A 15,938-nucleotide genomic window follows, 5' to 3' on the forward strand; every position below is an offset into this window, starting at 1 on the left:
GTAGTGTGGTTTTCCACTTTAATTTTGAGTGTGACTCCAAATCCAGACCTCCATGGGTTGATAAATTGGATTTCCATTGATTATTTTTGTGTGATTTTGTTGTCAGCACATTCAACTATGTAAAGAAAAAAGTATTTAATAAGATTATTTATTTCATTCAGATCTAGGATGTGTTGTTTAAGTGTTCCCTTTATTTCTTTGAGCAGTATATTTGCCCAAAAATATGCCTCACATTTTTTTTACATAAATATACTATTTACACATGAACTTGATCTTCTATATTGCTTTACAACCATCAGATTTATACAGGCAACATGATTGTACAATACAAGTCAGAAACAACAATTCACTGTATTGTATAAAGTCTATGGATAATGTGCAAAACAACAAATTAAACAGATAAGGCTTTGAGTCAGTATAGCTACAGTGGAAAAGCACAGACTTATCTAGAAATGATCCTTTTTCTTACTTGAAATGGTATCATAATGTGAAAACTCTTCAAAGGTAAGCAATGTCACAAAATGTTCCTAATTTGCATTAGTTTCTAGTAAAACTCTAGGTATACTGTAGCATTCAAAATAATGCAAACATAAGTTCAAATCTGAGAGCAGTCACCCTCTATGACTCTTCTTGTTTAGTCATTGCCTGTCAGAGAGAACACACAAAACAAAAACACAACATTCGATACGCACACAAAATCCTTATTTAAATAAATGCAGACAATTCTTGTCCATTTCAGGAAGGCCTACACATTGCATCCCAATTTTCCATCCTTCTCCCGAAGTATGTCAGGGAGCCTTCAAGTGCACACTTCTGGAAATGGATGGAGAATCAGGACTTTATTATTTTTTTTATTTAATTTTATTTCACCTTTATTTAACCAGGTAGGCTAGTTGAGAACAAGTTCTCATTTGCATCTGCGACCTGGCCAAGATAAAGCAAAGCAGTTCGACACATACAACAACACAGAGTTACACATGGAATAAACAAACATACAATCAATAATACAGTAGAAAAATCTATATACAGCATGTGCAAATTACGTAGGATAAGAGAGGTAAGGCAATAAATAGGCCATGGTGGCGAAGTATTAAAAAATTTTTTTTTATAAAATGTATGCACTCTACTGTAAGTCGCTCTGGATAAGAGCGTCTGCTAAATGACTAAATTGTAAATGTAAAAATGAAGTAATTACAATATAGTAATTAAACACTGGAATGGTAGGATGTGCAGAAGATGAATGTGCAAGTAGAGATACTGGGGTGCAAAGGAGCAAGATAAATAAATAAATGAATACAGTAGGGGGATGAGGTAGGTTGGATGGGCTAATTTACAGATGAGCTATGTACAGGAGCAGTGATCTGTGAGCTGCTCTGACAGCTGGTGCTTAAAGCTAGTGAGGGAGATATGAGTCTCCAGCTTTAGCTATTTTTGCAGTTCGTTCCAGTCATTGGCAGCAGAGAACTGGAGACTCAAAGGAAGAAATGGCTTTGGGGGTGACCAGTGAGATATACTTGCTGGAGCGCGTGCTACGGGTGGGTGCTGCTATGGTGACCAGTGAGCTGAGATAAGGCGGGGCTTTACCTAGCAGAGACTTGTAGATGACCTGGAGCAAGTGGCTTTGGCGACGAGTATGAAGCGAGGACCAGCCAACGTGACAAAATGGATGGCACTGTGATAGACTTTTTCCAATTTGTTGAGTAGAGTGTTAGAGGCTGTTTTGTAAATGAAATCGCCGAAGTCGAGGATCGGTAGGATGGTCAGTTTTACGAGGGTATGTTTGGCAGCATGAGTGAAGGAGGCTTTGTTGCGAAATAGGAAGCCAATTCTAGATTTCATTTTGAATTGGAGATGTTTAATGTGAGTCTGGAAGGAAAGTTTACAGTCTAACCAGACACCTAGGTTTTTGTAGTTGTTCACATATTCTAAGTCAGAACCGTCCAGAGTAGTGATGCTGGACAGGCGGGCAGGTGCGGGCAGCGATCGGTTGAAGAGCATGCATTTGGTTTTACTTGCATTTAAGAGCAGTTGGGGGCCACGGAAGGAGAGTTGTATGGCATTGAAGCTCATCTGGAGGTTAGTTAACACAGTGTCGAAAGAAGGGCCAGAGGTATACAGAATGGTGTCGTCTGCGTAGAGGTGAATCAAAGAATCACCAGCAGCAAGAGCGACATCATTGATGTACACAGAGAAGAGAGTCGGCCCGAGAATTGAACCCTGTGGCACCCCCATAGAGACTGCCAGAGGTCCGGACAACAGGCCCTCCAATTTGACCCACTGAACTCTATCAGAGAAGTAGTTGGTTAACCAGGAGAGCAGTCATTTGAGAAACCAAGGCTGTTGAGTCTGCCAATAAGAATGTTGTGGTTGACGGAGTCGAAAGCCTTAGCCAGGTCGACGAATACGGCTGCACAGTAATGTCTCTTATGGCGGTTATGATATCGTTTAGGACCTTGAGTGTGGCTGAGGTCCACCCATGACCAGCTCTGAAACCAGATTGCATAGCGGAGAAGGAATGGTATGATTCGAAATGGTCGGTAATGTCATAGACGTCGATGAACGGTGACCAAAATGCTGTGGGTATAGTGCTCATCTTTCTACTTTATTTGAAAGAACACTCAAAACAAAATAAACAGATGACGAAACAGTTCCATAAGGCACACAGGCTATACAGAAAATAACCACCCACAAAGACACAGGAAAAACAGGCTGCCTAAGTATGGCTTCCAATCAGAGACAACGAAAGACACCTGTCCCTGATTGGAAGCCATACCTGGCCACACATAGAAAAAGAAACATAGAAATAGAAAACTAGAACCAAAATCCCCTAGAACTAAAAAAAACCAAAACACACAAAACAAACACCCCCTGCCACGCCCTGACCATACTACAATTACAAATGACCCCTTTACTGGTCAGGACGTGACAGGTAATCTGTTTGTTAACTTGGCTTTCGAAGACCTTAGAAAGGCAGGGTAGAATAGATAGAGGTCTGTAGCAGTTTGGGTCTACAGTGTCTCCCCCTTTGAAGAGGGGGATGACCGCGGCAGCTTTCCAATCTATGGGAATCTCAGACGATACGAAAGAGAGGTTGAACAGGCTAGTAATATGGGGTTGCAACAATTTTGGCAGATCATTTTAGAAAGAGAGGGTCCAGATTGTCTAGCCCGGCTGATTTGTAGGGGTCCAGATTTTGCAGCTCTTTCAGAACATCAGCTATCTGGATTTTGGTGAAGGAGAAGTGGAGGAGGTTTGGGTGAGTTGCTGTGGGGAGCGCAGGGCTGTTGACCGGTGTAGGGGTAGCCAGCTGGAAAGCATGGCCAGCCGTAGAAAAATGCTTATTGAAATTCTGAATTATAGTGGATTTATCAGTGGTAACAGTGTTTCCTAGCCTCAGTGCAGTGGGCAGCTGGGAGGAGGTGCTCTTATTCTCCATGGACTTTACAGTGTCCCAGAACATTTTTGAGTTTATACTACAGAATGCAAATTTCTGCTTGAAAAAAGCTAGCCTTAGCTTTCCTAACTGCCTGTGTATATTTGTTCCTAACTTCCCTGAAAAGTTGCATATCACCGGGGCTGTTCGATGCTAATGCAGAACGCCACAGGATGTTTTTTGTGCTGGTCAAGGGCAGTCAGGTCTGGAGAGAACCAAGGGCTATATCTGTTCCTGGTTCTACATTTTTTGAATGGGGCATGCTTATTTAAGATGGTGAGGAAGGCACTTTTAAAGAACAACCAGGCATCCTCTACTGACGGGATGAGGTCAATATCCTTCCAGAATACCAGGGCCAGGTCGATTAGAAAGGCCTGCTCGCTGAAGTGTTTTAGGGAGCGTTTGACAGTGATGAGAGGTGGTCGTTTGACCGCAGACCCATTACGGATACAGGCAATGAGGCAGTGAACACTGAGCTCTTGGTTGAAAACAGCAGAGGTGTATTTGGAGGGCAAGTTGGTTAGTATTATATCTATGAGGGTGCCCGTGTTTACATATTTGGGGTTGTACCTGGTGGGTTCATTGATAATTTGTGTGAGATTGAGGGCATCAAGCTTAGATTGTAGGATGGCCAGGGTGTTAAGCATGTCACAGTTGTCAGACTATGCATTCAAAAAGTTACCCATCCAGAATAGTTAGTAGCCATGTTCTTCAAACTGGTCCTACCACCCACTTTACCGCGAACATATCCAACAGGTTACCCCCCTGTAGCATCCCGCCCATGATGACCATGGTCTGGGTGGAGGAGAGAGGTACGAGATTATAAGAACTGGGCCTTTATGGCTGACATCGGAGCAACATCCTCATAGTGAGAGAGCGCTGGCAAAGCTAACAATTAACTAGCCCACTTCATCTTGAAAGAGATGATGGTGTTGATGAGTAATGTGAGTAGTGACGCCTTACACAGTATGTCTGACAATGAAGCAATCTCCACAAATTGAGAGAGCACTGGCAAAGCTAAGAACTAACAATTAACTCAAGCTGTGTTGACACCCATGTGATATTCACTTTAAAATATAATGGACTAGATTTGACTAACCAGCCATTTGATCTTGAAGGAGAAGAGTGTGCTGAAGACAAAGAAGACCCAGATGACTGGACACATGACCAGGCCCAACCAGAAGATCCTCGACTTGGATCTGACACCAGCTGCTTCGAATTCCCCCGAGGCTGATAGGAAAGAGAGGACATTCTCACATCTGTGGATGCCAACTAGCTTGTTGACCAAGTAAGTATTTGGCAATACAAAGTGCTGGGTAAATTCTAGAATTGAGGGTTATAATGCTTTGAGTGTATCCAAAAAAAGACCACATGTACATACAGTAATAGGCTTTGTTTTGACATCAAAATCCAGAGTCGATACAGGTTCTATAGAACTAGGTTTTACCCCTACAGAAGAAGGTATTTCAGTGGAGGTCAGTTAGTTACTATCTACCCCGAAAGGACTGGGATGTGTATGACCTACCGCTCTGGACTCAAACAACCCAGTGGCTTTTTCTATCGTCCATCCAGCTGGTTCCACCACCTCAGACCCACCATCAACCGCCCAGTGATGTTCTGAAATATGGTAGAGGAGTCAATACATCATTAGGCTACTTAGTTAAACAAAAGAGACAGAGGGTTGACAATATTTACACATGTTATATTGATATTTTATTGGTCTTCTATTGCGGTTCTATTGGGGTTTTATTACTATTCTATTACTATTCTATTGCTATTTTGTTCTACAGTATTACTGTTTAGGGCCTACCTTAATGGTCCAGAAGTCAGCTGACAGGAAGAGGATGACGGTGACCATGCAGACAATGAAGCTACTGCTGAGTAGCTCACAGAGTAGGTACACCAAGATAGCACTCTGAGGAACATGTGGAAGGAGGAGGCCATTGGATGCCTATAAAATATGATATGAATGGGTCTGTGGCTTGTATTAAGGCCAGTTCAGTTTTCTGGCTGAGCCACTGAGTGCAATGCTGAACCAAATTAATTGATTTTAGTCTTCTTTGACTGCATCAAACAGGGAGACGTCATCATCATTGTTGTCATCCTACAAACATAGGGAAGAAAAAATTAATGGAAACATTCAGAAAACATGTAATGTATGTCGATGTACTTACCTAGAGTGCCTGTGCTGTTACTAATTACCACAGGTACTTGCACTTGACCCATGGCATCTGATAAACATTGTTCTTTTACCCGCATCCCTGCCTCATTGTGCTAATATACTGCTCAAAAAAATAAAGGGAACACTTAAACAACACATCCTAGATCTGAATGAAATAAATAATCTTATTAAATACTTTTTTCTTTACATAGTTGAATGTGCTGACAACAAAATCACACAAAAATAATCAATGGAAATCCAATTTATCAACCCATGGCGGTCTGGATTTGGAGTCACACTCAAAATTAAAGTGGAAAACCACACTACAGGCTGATCCAACTTTGATGTAATGTCCTTAAAACAAGTCAAAATGAGGCTCAGTAGTGTGTGTGGCCTCCACGTGCCTGTATGACCTCCCTACAACACCTGGGCATGCTCCTGATGAGGTGGCGTATGGTCTCCTGAGGGATCTCCTCCCAGACCTGGACTAAAGCATCCGCCAACTCCTGGACAGTCTGTGGTGCAACGTGGCATTGGTGGATGGAGCGAGACATGATGTCCCAAATGTGCTCAATTGGATTCAGGTCTGGGGAACGGGCGGGCCAGTCCATAGCATCAATGCCTTCCTCTTGCAGGAACTGCTGACACACTCCAGCCACATGAGGTCTAGCATTGTCTTGCATTAGGAGGAACCCAGGGCCAACCGCACCAGCAATTGGTCTCACAAGGGGTCTGAGGATCTCATCTCGGTACCTAATGGCAGTCAGGCTACCTCTGGCGAGCACATGGAGGGCTGTGCGGCCCCCAAAGAAATGCCACCCCACACCATGACTGACCCACCGCCAAACCGGTCATGCTGGAGGATGTTGCAGGCAGCAGAACGTTCTCCACGGCATCTCCAGACTCTGTCACGTCTGTCACGTGCTCAGTGTGAACCTGCTTTCATCTGTGAAGAGCACAGGGCGCCAGTGGCGAATTTGCCAATCTTGGTGTTCTCTGGCAAATGCCAAACGTCCTGCACGGTGTTGGGCTGTAAGCACAACCCCCACCTGTGGACGTAGGGCCCTCATACCACCCTCATGGAGTCTGTTTCAGACCGTTTGAGCAGACACATGTACATTTGTGGCCTGCTGGAGGTCATTTTGCAGGGCTCTGGCAGTGCTTCTCCTGCTCCTCCTTGGACAAAGGCGGAGGTAGCGGTCCTGCTGCTGGGTTGTTGCCCTCCTACGGCCTCCTCCACGTCTCCTCATGTACTGGCCTGTCTCCTGGTAGCGCCTCCATGCTCTGGACACTACGCTGACAGACACTGCAAACCTTCTTGCCACAGCTCGCATTGATGTGCCATCCTGGATGAGCTGCACTACCTGAGCCACTTGTGTGGGTTGTAGACTCAGTTTCATGCTACCACTAGAGTGAAAGCACCGCCAGCATTCAAAAGTGACCAAAACATCAGCCAGGAAGCATAGGAACTGAGAAGTGGTCTGTGGTCCCTACCTGCAGAACCACTCCTTTATTGGTGGTGTCTTGCTAATTGCCTATAATTTCCACCTGTTGTCTATTCCATTTGCACAACAGCATGTGAAATTTATTGTCAATTAGTGTTGCTTCCTAAGTGGACAGTTTGATTTCACAGAAGTGTGATTGACTTGGAGTTACATTGGGTTGTTTAAGTGTTCCCTTTATTTTTTTGAGCAGTGTATATTACAATTACTCCAGACGTGTAAATGCTTTAATCTGCATATCTCATCCACTGATATTACAGTAACATCCGTTAGCCAGCTAGCTCGCTAGACATCCAACTTTTGTAAAAGAATGTTTACCCCTTTTTCTCCACAATTGGTAGTTACAGTCCTGTCCCATCGCTGCAACTCCCGTATGGACTCGGGAGAGGCGAAGGTCGAGAGTCGTGCGTCCTCCGAAACACAACCCAGCCAACCCGCACTGCTTCTTGACACAACGCCCACTTAACCCAGAAGCCAGCCGCACCAATGTGTCAATGGAAACACCATACACCTGGCGACCATGTCAGCGTGCATTGCGCCTGGCCCGCCACAGGAGTTGCTAGTGCGCAATGGAACAGGAACATCCCTGCCGGCCAAACCCTCCCCTAACCCGGACGATGCTGGGCCAATTGTGCGCCGCCCCATGGGTCTCCCGGTTGCGGCCGGCTGCAACAGAGCCTGGATTGAACCAGGTTCTCTAGTGGCACAGCTAGCACTGCGATAAAGTTCCTTAGACCACTGCGCCATTCAGGAGGCTAGACATCAAACTTACCTAGCTACCTACCAGTGTGTGCTAGCCACTAACCTCTTTAGCTAGATATTTATGTTTTAGTGTTAATGATTTGTTAGATGACTATTGTCATAAAATAACACATTTGTTAAATAGGCCTAACATCTAAACAAAACCTTCGTCTTCTATAAGTTTATTTGCGAATCACAACCAACTGACAGGTGCGTACAGATCCACCAACTGTACTGGAGTGTGAGGCAGGTCACGACTTTTGGTACCAGTCTGTCACGCCCTGGCCATAGAGAGGGTTTTGTTCTCTATTTGGGTTAGGCCAGGGTGTGACTGGGGTGGGCGTTCTATGTTCCTTTTTCTATGTTTTTGTATTTCTTTGTTTTGGGCCGAGTATGGTTCCTAATCAGAGGCAGCTGTCTATCGTTGTCTCTGATTAGGAATCATACTTAGGCAGCCTTTTCCCACCTGTGCTTTGTGGGATCTTGTGTTTGTGTAGCTGCCTGTGAGCAGCCCAGAATGTCACGCTTCGGTTTCGTCTGTATTGTTTTGGTGAGTTTCATATTTATTAAACATGTGGAACTCTAAGTACGCTGCGCCTTGGTCTACTCCTTTAGACGGTCGTGACACAGTCAAAAGTTTGTACACACCTACTCATTCAAGGGTTTTTCTTTGTAAATAACACATATGGAATAATGTAGTAACCAAAAAAGTGTTAAACAAATTCAAATATATTTTAGAATCTTCAAAGAAGCCACCGTTTGCCTTGATGACAGCTTTGCACACAGTTGGCATTCTCTCAACCAGCTTCACCTGGAATGCTTTTCCAACAGACTTTCAGCACGCATATAGGGAAGGACATTCAGCAAGCACAGCACTTAAAAAAATGACTGATGATTGGCAAAGAGAAATTAATGATAAAAAGATTGTGGGGGCTGTTGTGTTAGACTTCATTGTGGATTTTGACATTATCGATCATAGTCTGATGGAAAAATGTATGTGTTATGGCTTTACAGCCCCTGCTATATTGTGGATAAAGAGTTAACTGTGGACCCTGTGCAACTGGGTCCTGGACTTTCTGACGGGCTGCCCCCAGGTGGTGAAGGTAGGAAACAACACCTCCACTTCGCTGATCCTCAAGACAGGGGCCCCACAAGGGTACATTCTCAGCACCCTCCTGTGCTCCATGTTCACCCATGACTGTGTGGCCATGCACGCCTCCAACTCAATCATCAAGTTTGCAGACGACACAACAAAAGTAGGACTGATTACCAACAATGACGATACAGCCTACAGGGAGGAGGTGAGGGCCCTGGGAGTGTGGTGGCAGAAAAATAACCTCTCACTCAACATCAACAAAACAAAGGAGCTGATCACGGACTTCAGGAAACAGCAGTGGGAGCACCCCCCTATCCACATCGACGGGGCCGCAGTGGAGAAGGTGGAAAGCTTCAAGTTCCTCGGTGTACACATCACTGACAAACTGAAATGGTCCACCCACACAGACAGTGTGGTGAAGAATGTACAACAGTGCCTCTTCAACATTTACATTTTACATTTTAGTCATTTAGCAGACGCTCTTATCCAGAGCGACTTACAGTAGTGAATGCATACATTTCATACAATTTCATACATTTTTTTTTCTGTGCTCAGGAGGCTGAAGAAATGTGGATTGGCACCTAAAACACTCACAAACTTTTACAGATACCCAATCGAGAGCATCCTGTCGAGCTGTATCACCGCCTGGTATGGCAACTGCACCGCCCACAACCGCAGGGCTCTCCAGATGGTGGTGCGGTCTGCCCAACGCATCACCGGGGGCAAACTACTTGCCCTCAAGGACACCTACAGCACCCATTGTCACAGGAAGGCCAAAAGATCATCAAGGACAACAACCACCCAAGCCACTGCCTGTTCACCCTGCTATCATCATCCAGAAGAAGGTGAGGTCAGTACAGGTGCATCAAAGCTGGGACTAAGAGTCTGAAAAACAGCTTGTATCTCAAGGAAATCAGCCATCACTAGCACCTTAAAGGCTGCTACCTTGTATACATACCCCTGTAATCACTGGACACTTTAATAATGTTACATATCTTTCATTACTCTTCTCATGTATATACTGTATTCTATTCTACTGTATCTTAGTCTATGCCGCTCTGACATTGCTCGTTCATATACTTATATATTCTTAATTCCATTCCTTAGATTTGTGTCTATTAGGTATATGTTAAGAAATTGTTAGATATTACGTGTTAGATATTACTGCACTGTTGGAGCAAGAAACACAAGCATTTCGCTACACCCGCAATAACATCTGCTACAGTGGCTTGCGAAATTATTCACCCCCTTTGGCATTTTTCCTATTTTTTTTGCATTTCAACTTGGAATTAAAATGAATTTCGGGGGGGGGGTTGCATCATTTGATTTACACAACCTACCACTTTGAAGATGCAAAATATTTTTTATTGTGAAACAAACTGAAAGCATGCATAACTACCCCCCCCCCAAGGCAATACTTTGTAGAGCCACCTTTTTCAGCAATTACAGCTGCAAGTCTCTTGTGGTATGTCTCTATAAGCTTGGCACATCTAGCAACTGGGATTTCTGCCCATTCTTCAAGGCAAAATTGCTCCAGCTCCTTCAAGTTGGATGGGTTCCACTGGTGTACAGCAAACTTTAAGTCATACCATCACTAGCACCACAGATTCTCAATTGGATTGAGGTCTGGGCTTTGACTAGGCCATTCCAAGACATTTAAATGTTTCCCCTTAAACCACCCGAGTGTTGCATTAGCAGTATGCTTAGGGTCATTGTCCTGCTGGAAGGTGAACCTCTGTCCCAGTCTCAAATCTCTGGAGGACTGAAACAGGTTTCCCTCTGGAATTTCCCTATGTCTTGCGCCATCCATCATTCCTTCAATTCTGACCAGTTTCCCAGTCCCTACCGATGAAAAACATGGTGTTCTTGGGGTGATGAGAGGTGTTGGGTTTGCGCCAGACAAAGTGTTTTCCTTGATGGTCAAAAAGCTCAATTTTAGCCTCATCTGACCAGACTTCCTTCTTTCATATGTTTTGAGAGTCTCCCACATGCCTTTTGGTGAACACCAAACGTGTTTCTTTTTTTAAGCATTGGCACTCTTCCGTAAAGCCCAGCTCTGTGGAGTGTACGGCTTAAAGTGGTCCTATGGACAGATACTCAAATCTCCGCTGTGGAGCTTTGCAGCTCCGTCAGGATTATCTTTGGTCTCTTTGTTGCCTCTCTGATTAATGCCCTTCTTGCCTGGTCCGTGAGTTTTGGTGGGCGGCCCTCTTTTGGCAGGTTAGTTGTGGTGCCATATTCTTTCAATTTTTTTAATAATGGATTTAATGGTGTGCCGTGGGCTGTTCAAAGTTTATGATATTTTTTCCTTTGTTGTTGTTCTGGGATTGATTTGCACTTTTCGCACCAAAGTACGGTCATCTCCAGGAGACAGAACGCGTCTCCTTCCTGAGCGGTATGACGACTGCGTGGTCCCATGGTGTGTATACTTGTGTAATATTGTTTGTACAGATGAACGTGGTACCTTCAGGATTTGGAAATTGCTCCCAAGGATGAACCAGACTTGTGGAGGCCTACAATATTTTTTTCTGAAGTCTTGGCTGATTTCTTTTGATTTTCCTATGATGTCAAGCAAAGAGGCACTGAGTTTGAAGGTAGGCCTTGAAATACATCCACAGGTACACCTCTAAATGAGTCAAACCAGTTTTCCATTTTTTTTAATACATTTTTTAAGCAATTTATTTTTTTATTTCACTTCACCAATTTTGACTATTTTGTGTATGTCCATTAAATAAAATCCAAATAAAAATGAATTTAAATTACAGGGTGTAATGCAACAAAATAGGAAAAACACGAAGGGGAATTAATTATTTTGCAAGCCACTGTAAACATGTGTATGTGACCAATAACATTTGATTTGAAGACACATCTTTTATTTGTATACAGTGGTATCTGTCAAACACAGTGCATTTTAAAGTCACAGTACATAGTGAACAGTAAAAGCAGTCCCAAAGTTTACCAAAAAAGTCCACCATTTAAACAGAGTCATGGTATCACAACTCCTTAGCATTATATTTAAACAAAAAACTGAAATAAAAAGTCACCCATCACATTAGAAGTAACCTAAACATTGCCATTATACCAAGATTACTCATGCATAATAACACAGCAAGAATAAGAAAAAACAATATATAAAAAGTGGGATCCGAAATTGACACCCTTGATAAAGATGAGCAAGAATGACGATAAAATAAATAATTCAAATACTGAACTATATTGTATGCTCCCCAAAAAATCATACCCTCAAGACATAACCTCTGTTATTGGTAGTGGTGAGAGGTTAGCATGTCTTGGTGGTATGATCTTTGAACCTCTGTAACTTTCTCACTCATCATTATTCACGATTCATTCAGGAATATCCATAATCATGGTAGCATCCATATATTTGATTCTTATTTATAATAAAAGTGACAAAATAATTCACAATGCATTATTTAACATCCATTTCTGTTGGGCACAAAATAATCTGAAACACAATCAAAAGGAACTGCAAATGCATCCAAATTTGTAGAGTCACAAGCTTGATGTAGTCATTGCGTGCTAGGAGTATGGGACAAAATACTCAACTTTTAACAACTTTATTTATGAGAATCTTTAAGGGTGTCAATTTTTACCCCTATCTTTTTGAAAGGAAAATATATTACTTGTTAAACAAAAACTCATTCTCTAACCAATTGAATAGTAGAAAATCGAAAAATGTAGCGTACAATATAGCCCAGTATTAGAATTAATTATTGCTCATCTTTATCAAGGGTGTCAATAATTTCAGACCCCACTGTGCATATATATATATATATATATAAGTAGGGGTGTGTGTGTGTGTGTGTGTGTGTGTGTGTGTGTATATATACACTGCTCCAAAAAATAAAGGGAACACTTAAACAACACAATGTAACTCCAAGTCAATCACACTTCTGTGAAATCAAACTGTCCACTTAGGAAGCAGCACTGATTGACAATACATTTCACATGCTGTTGTGCAAATGGAATAGACAACAGGTGGAAATTATAGGCAATTAGCAAGACACCCCCAATAAAGGAGTGGTTCTGCAGGTGGTGACCACAGACCACTTCTCAGTTCCTATGCTTTTGGTCACTTTTGAATCCTAGCGGTGCTTTCACTCTAGTGGTAGCATGAGACGGAGTCTACAACCCACACAAGTGGCTCAGGTAGTGCAGCTCATCCAGGATGGCATCCATCAATGCGAGCTGTGGCAAGAAGGTTTGCTGTGTCTGTCAGCGTAGTGTCCAGAGCATGGAGGCGCTACCAGGAGACAGGCCAGTACATCAGGAGACGTGGAGGAGGCCGTAGGAGGGCAACAACCCAGCAGCAGGACCGCTACATCCGCCTTTGTGCAAGGAGGAGCAGGAGGGGCACTGCCAGAGCCCTGCAAAATGACCTCCAGCAGGCCACAAATGTGCATGTGTCTGCTCAAACGGTCAGAAACAGACTCCATGAGGGTGGTATGAGGGCCCGACGTCCACAGGTGGGGGTTTTGCTTACAGCCCAACACCGTGCAGGGAGTTTGGCATTTGCCACAGAACACCAAGATTGGCACATTCGCCACTGGCGCCCTGTGCTCTTCACAGATGAAAGCAGGTTCACACTGAGCACGTGACAGACGTGACAGAGTCTGGAGACGCCGTGGAGAACGTTCTGCTGCCTGCAACATCCTCCAGCATGACCGGTTTGGCGGTGGGTCAGTCATGGTGTGGGGTGGCATTTCTTTGGGGGGCCGCACAGCCCTCCATGTGCTCGCCAGAGGTAGCCTGACTGCCATTAGGTACCGAGATGAGATCCTCAGACCCCTTGTGAGACCAATTGCTGGTGCGGTTGGCCCTGGGTTCCTCCTAATGCAAGACAATGCTAGACCTCATGTGGCTGGAGTGTGTCAGCAGTTCCTGCAAGAGGAAGGCATTGATGCTATGGACTGGCCCGCCCGTTCCCCAGACCTGAATCCAATTGAGCACATCTGGGACATCATGTCTCGCTCTATCCACCAACGCCACGTTGCACCACAGACTGTCCAGGAGTTGGCGGATGCTTTAGTCCAGGTCTGGGAGGAGATCCCTCAGGAGACCATCCGCCACCTCATCAGGAGCATTCCCAGGCGTTGTAGGGAGGTCATACAGGCACGTGGAGGCCACACAGAAAACTGAGCCTCATCTTGACTTGTTTTAAGGACATTACATCAAAGTTGGATCAGCCTGTAGTGTGGTTTTCCACTTTAATTTTGATTGTGACTCCAAATCCAGACCTCGATGGGTTGATAAATTGGATTTCCATTGATTATTTTTGTGTGATTTTGTTGTCAGCACATTCAACTATGTAAAGAAAAAAGTATTTAATAAGATTATTTAATTCATTCAGATCTAGGATGTGTTATTTTAGTGTTCCCTTTATTTTTTTGAGCAGTGTATATACACACACACAGTACCAGTCAAAAGTTTGGACACACCTACTCATTCAAGTGTTTTTCTTTATTTTATATTTTCTACATTGTCTTGAAGGAGTTCCTGCATATGCTGAGCACTCGTTGGCTACTTTTCCTTCACTCTGCGGTCCAACTCACCCCAAACCCTCTCAATTGGGTTGAGGTTGGGTGATTGTGGTGGCCAGGTCATCTGATGCAGCGCTCCATCACTCTCCACTTAGTCATATAGCCCTTACCAGCCTGGAGGTGTGTTGGATCATTGTCCTGTTGAAAAACAAATGATAGTCCCACGAAGCGCAAACCAGATGGTATGGCGTATCGCTGCAGAATGCTGTGGTAGCCCTGCTGGTTAAGTGTGCCTTGAATTCTAAATGAATCACTGACATTGTCACCTGCAAAGCACCCCCACACCACCAGTCCAACCTTTCACCTACTCATTCCACAGTTGACAGTGCATGTCAGAGCAAAACCAAGCAATGAGGTCGAAGAATTGTCCGTAGAGCTCCGAGACAGGATTGTGTCAAGGCACATATCTGGGGAAGGGTACCAAAACATTTCTGCAGCATTGAAGGTCCCCAAGAACACAGTGGCCTCCACCATTCTTAAATGAAAGAATATTAGAACCACCAAGACTCTTCCCAGAGCTGGCTGCCCGGCCAAACTATGCAATTGGGGGAGAAGGGTCTTGGTCAGGGAGGAGACCAAGAACCCGATGGTCACTCTGTAAGAGCTCCAGAGTTCCTCTTTGGAAATGGGAGAACCTTCCAGAAGGACAACCATCTCTGCAGCACTCCACCAATAAGGCCTTTATGGTAGAGTGGCCAGACGGAAGCCACTCTTTAGTAAAAGGCACATGACAGCCCACTTGGAGTTTGCTAAAAGGCACCTAAAGGAATCTGACCACGAGAAACAAGATTCTCTGGTCTGATGAAACCAAGATTGAACTCAGTGACCTGAATGCCAAGCATCACGCCTGGAAAAAACCTGGCACCATTCCTACAGTGAAACATGGTGGTGGCAGCATCATCCTGTGGGGATGTTTTTCAGCAGCATGGACTAGTCAGGATCGAGGGAAAGATGGACGGAACAAAGTACAGAGATATCCTTGATGAAAACCCGCTCCAGAGTGCTCAGGACCTCCGACTGAGGCGACGGTCCACCTTCCAACAGTACAATGACCCTAAGCATACAGCCAAGACAACGCAGAAGTGGCTTCGGGGCAATTCTCTGAATATCCTTGAGTGGCCCAGCTAGAGCCCGGACTTGAACCCAATCAAACATCTCTGGAGAGACCTGAAAATAGCTATGCTGCGACGCTCCCCATCCAACCTCACAGAGCTTGAGAGGATCTGCACAGAAGAATGGGAGAAACTCCCCAGATACAGGTGTGCCAAGCTTGTAGCGTCATACCCAGGAAGACTTGAGGCTGTAATCGCTGCCAAAGGTGCTTCAACAAAGTGCAGAGTAAAGAATCTCAATATTTGTGTAAATGTGATATTTCCGTTTTTTTTTTTTAACTTCTTTGGGATAGGGGGCAGTATTTTCACGGCCGGATAAAAAACGTACCAGA

At 44.2% G+C, this 15,938-nt stretch overlaps 1 pseudogene; it reads right to left on the reverse strand.

Moving 5' to 3' along the window:
• Positions 1-3,948: 3,948 nt before the first annotated feature.
• On the reverse strand, positions 3,949-5,773 carry LOC106611502 (Golgi apparatus membrane protein TVP23 homolog B-like; annotated as a pseudogene).
• Positions 5,774-15,938: the final 10,165 nt, after the last annotated feature.

Source organism: Salmo salar, chromosome ssa01 (genome assembly GCF_905237065.1).
Source record: "Salmo salar chromosome ssa01, Ssal_v3.1, whole genome shotgun sequence".
Lineage (NCBI taxonomy): Eukaryota > Metazoa > Chordata > Actinopteri > Salmoniformes > Salmonidae > Salmo > Salmo salar.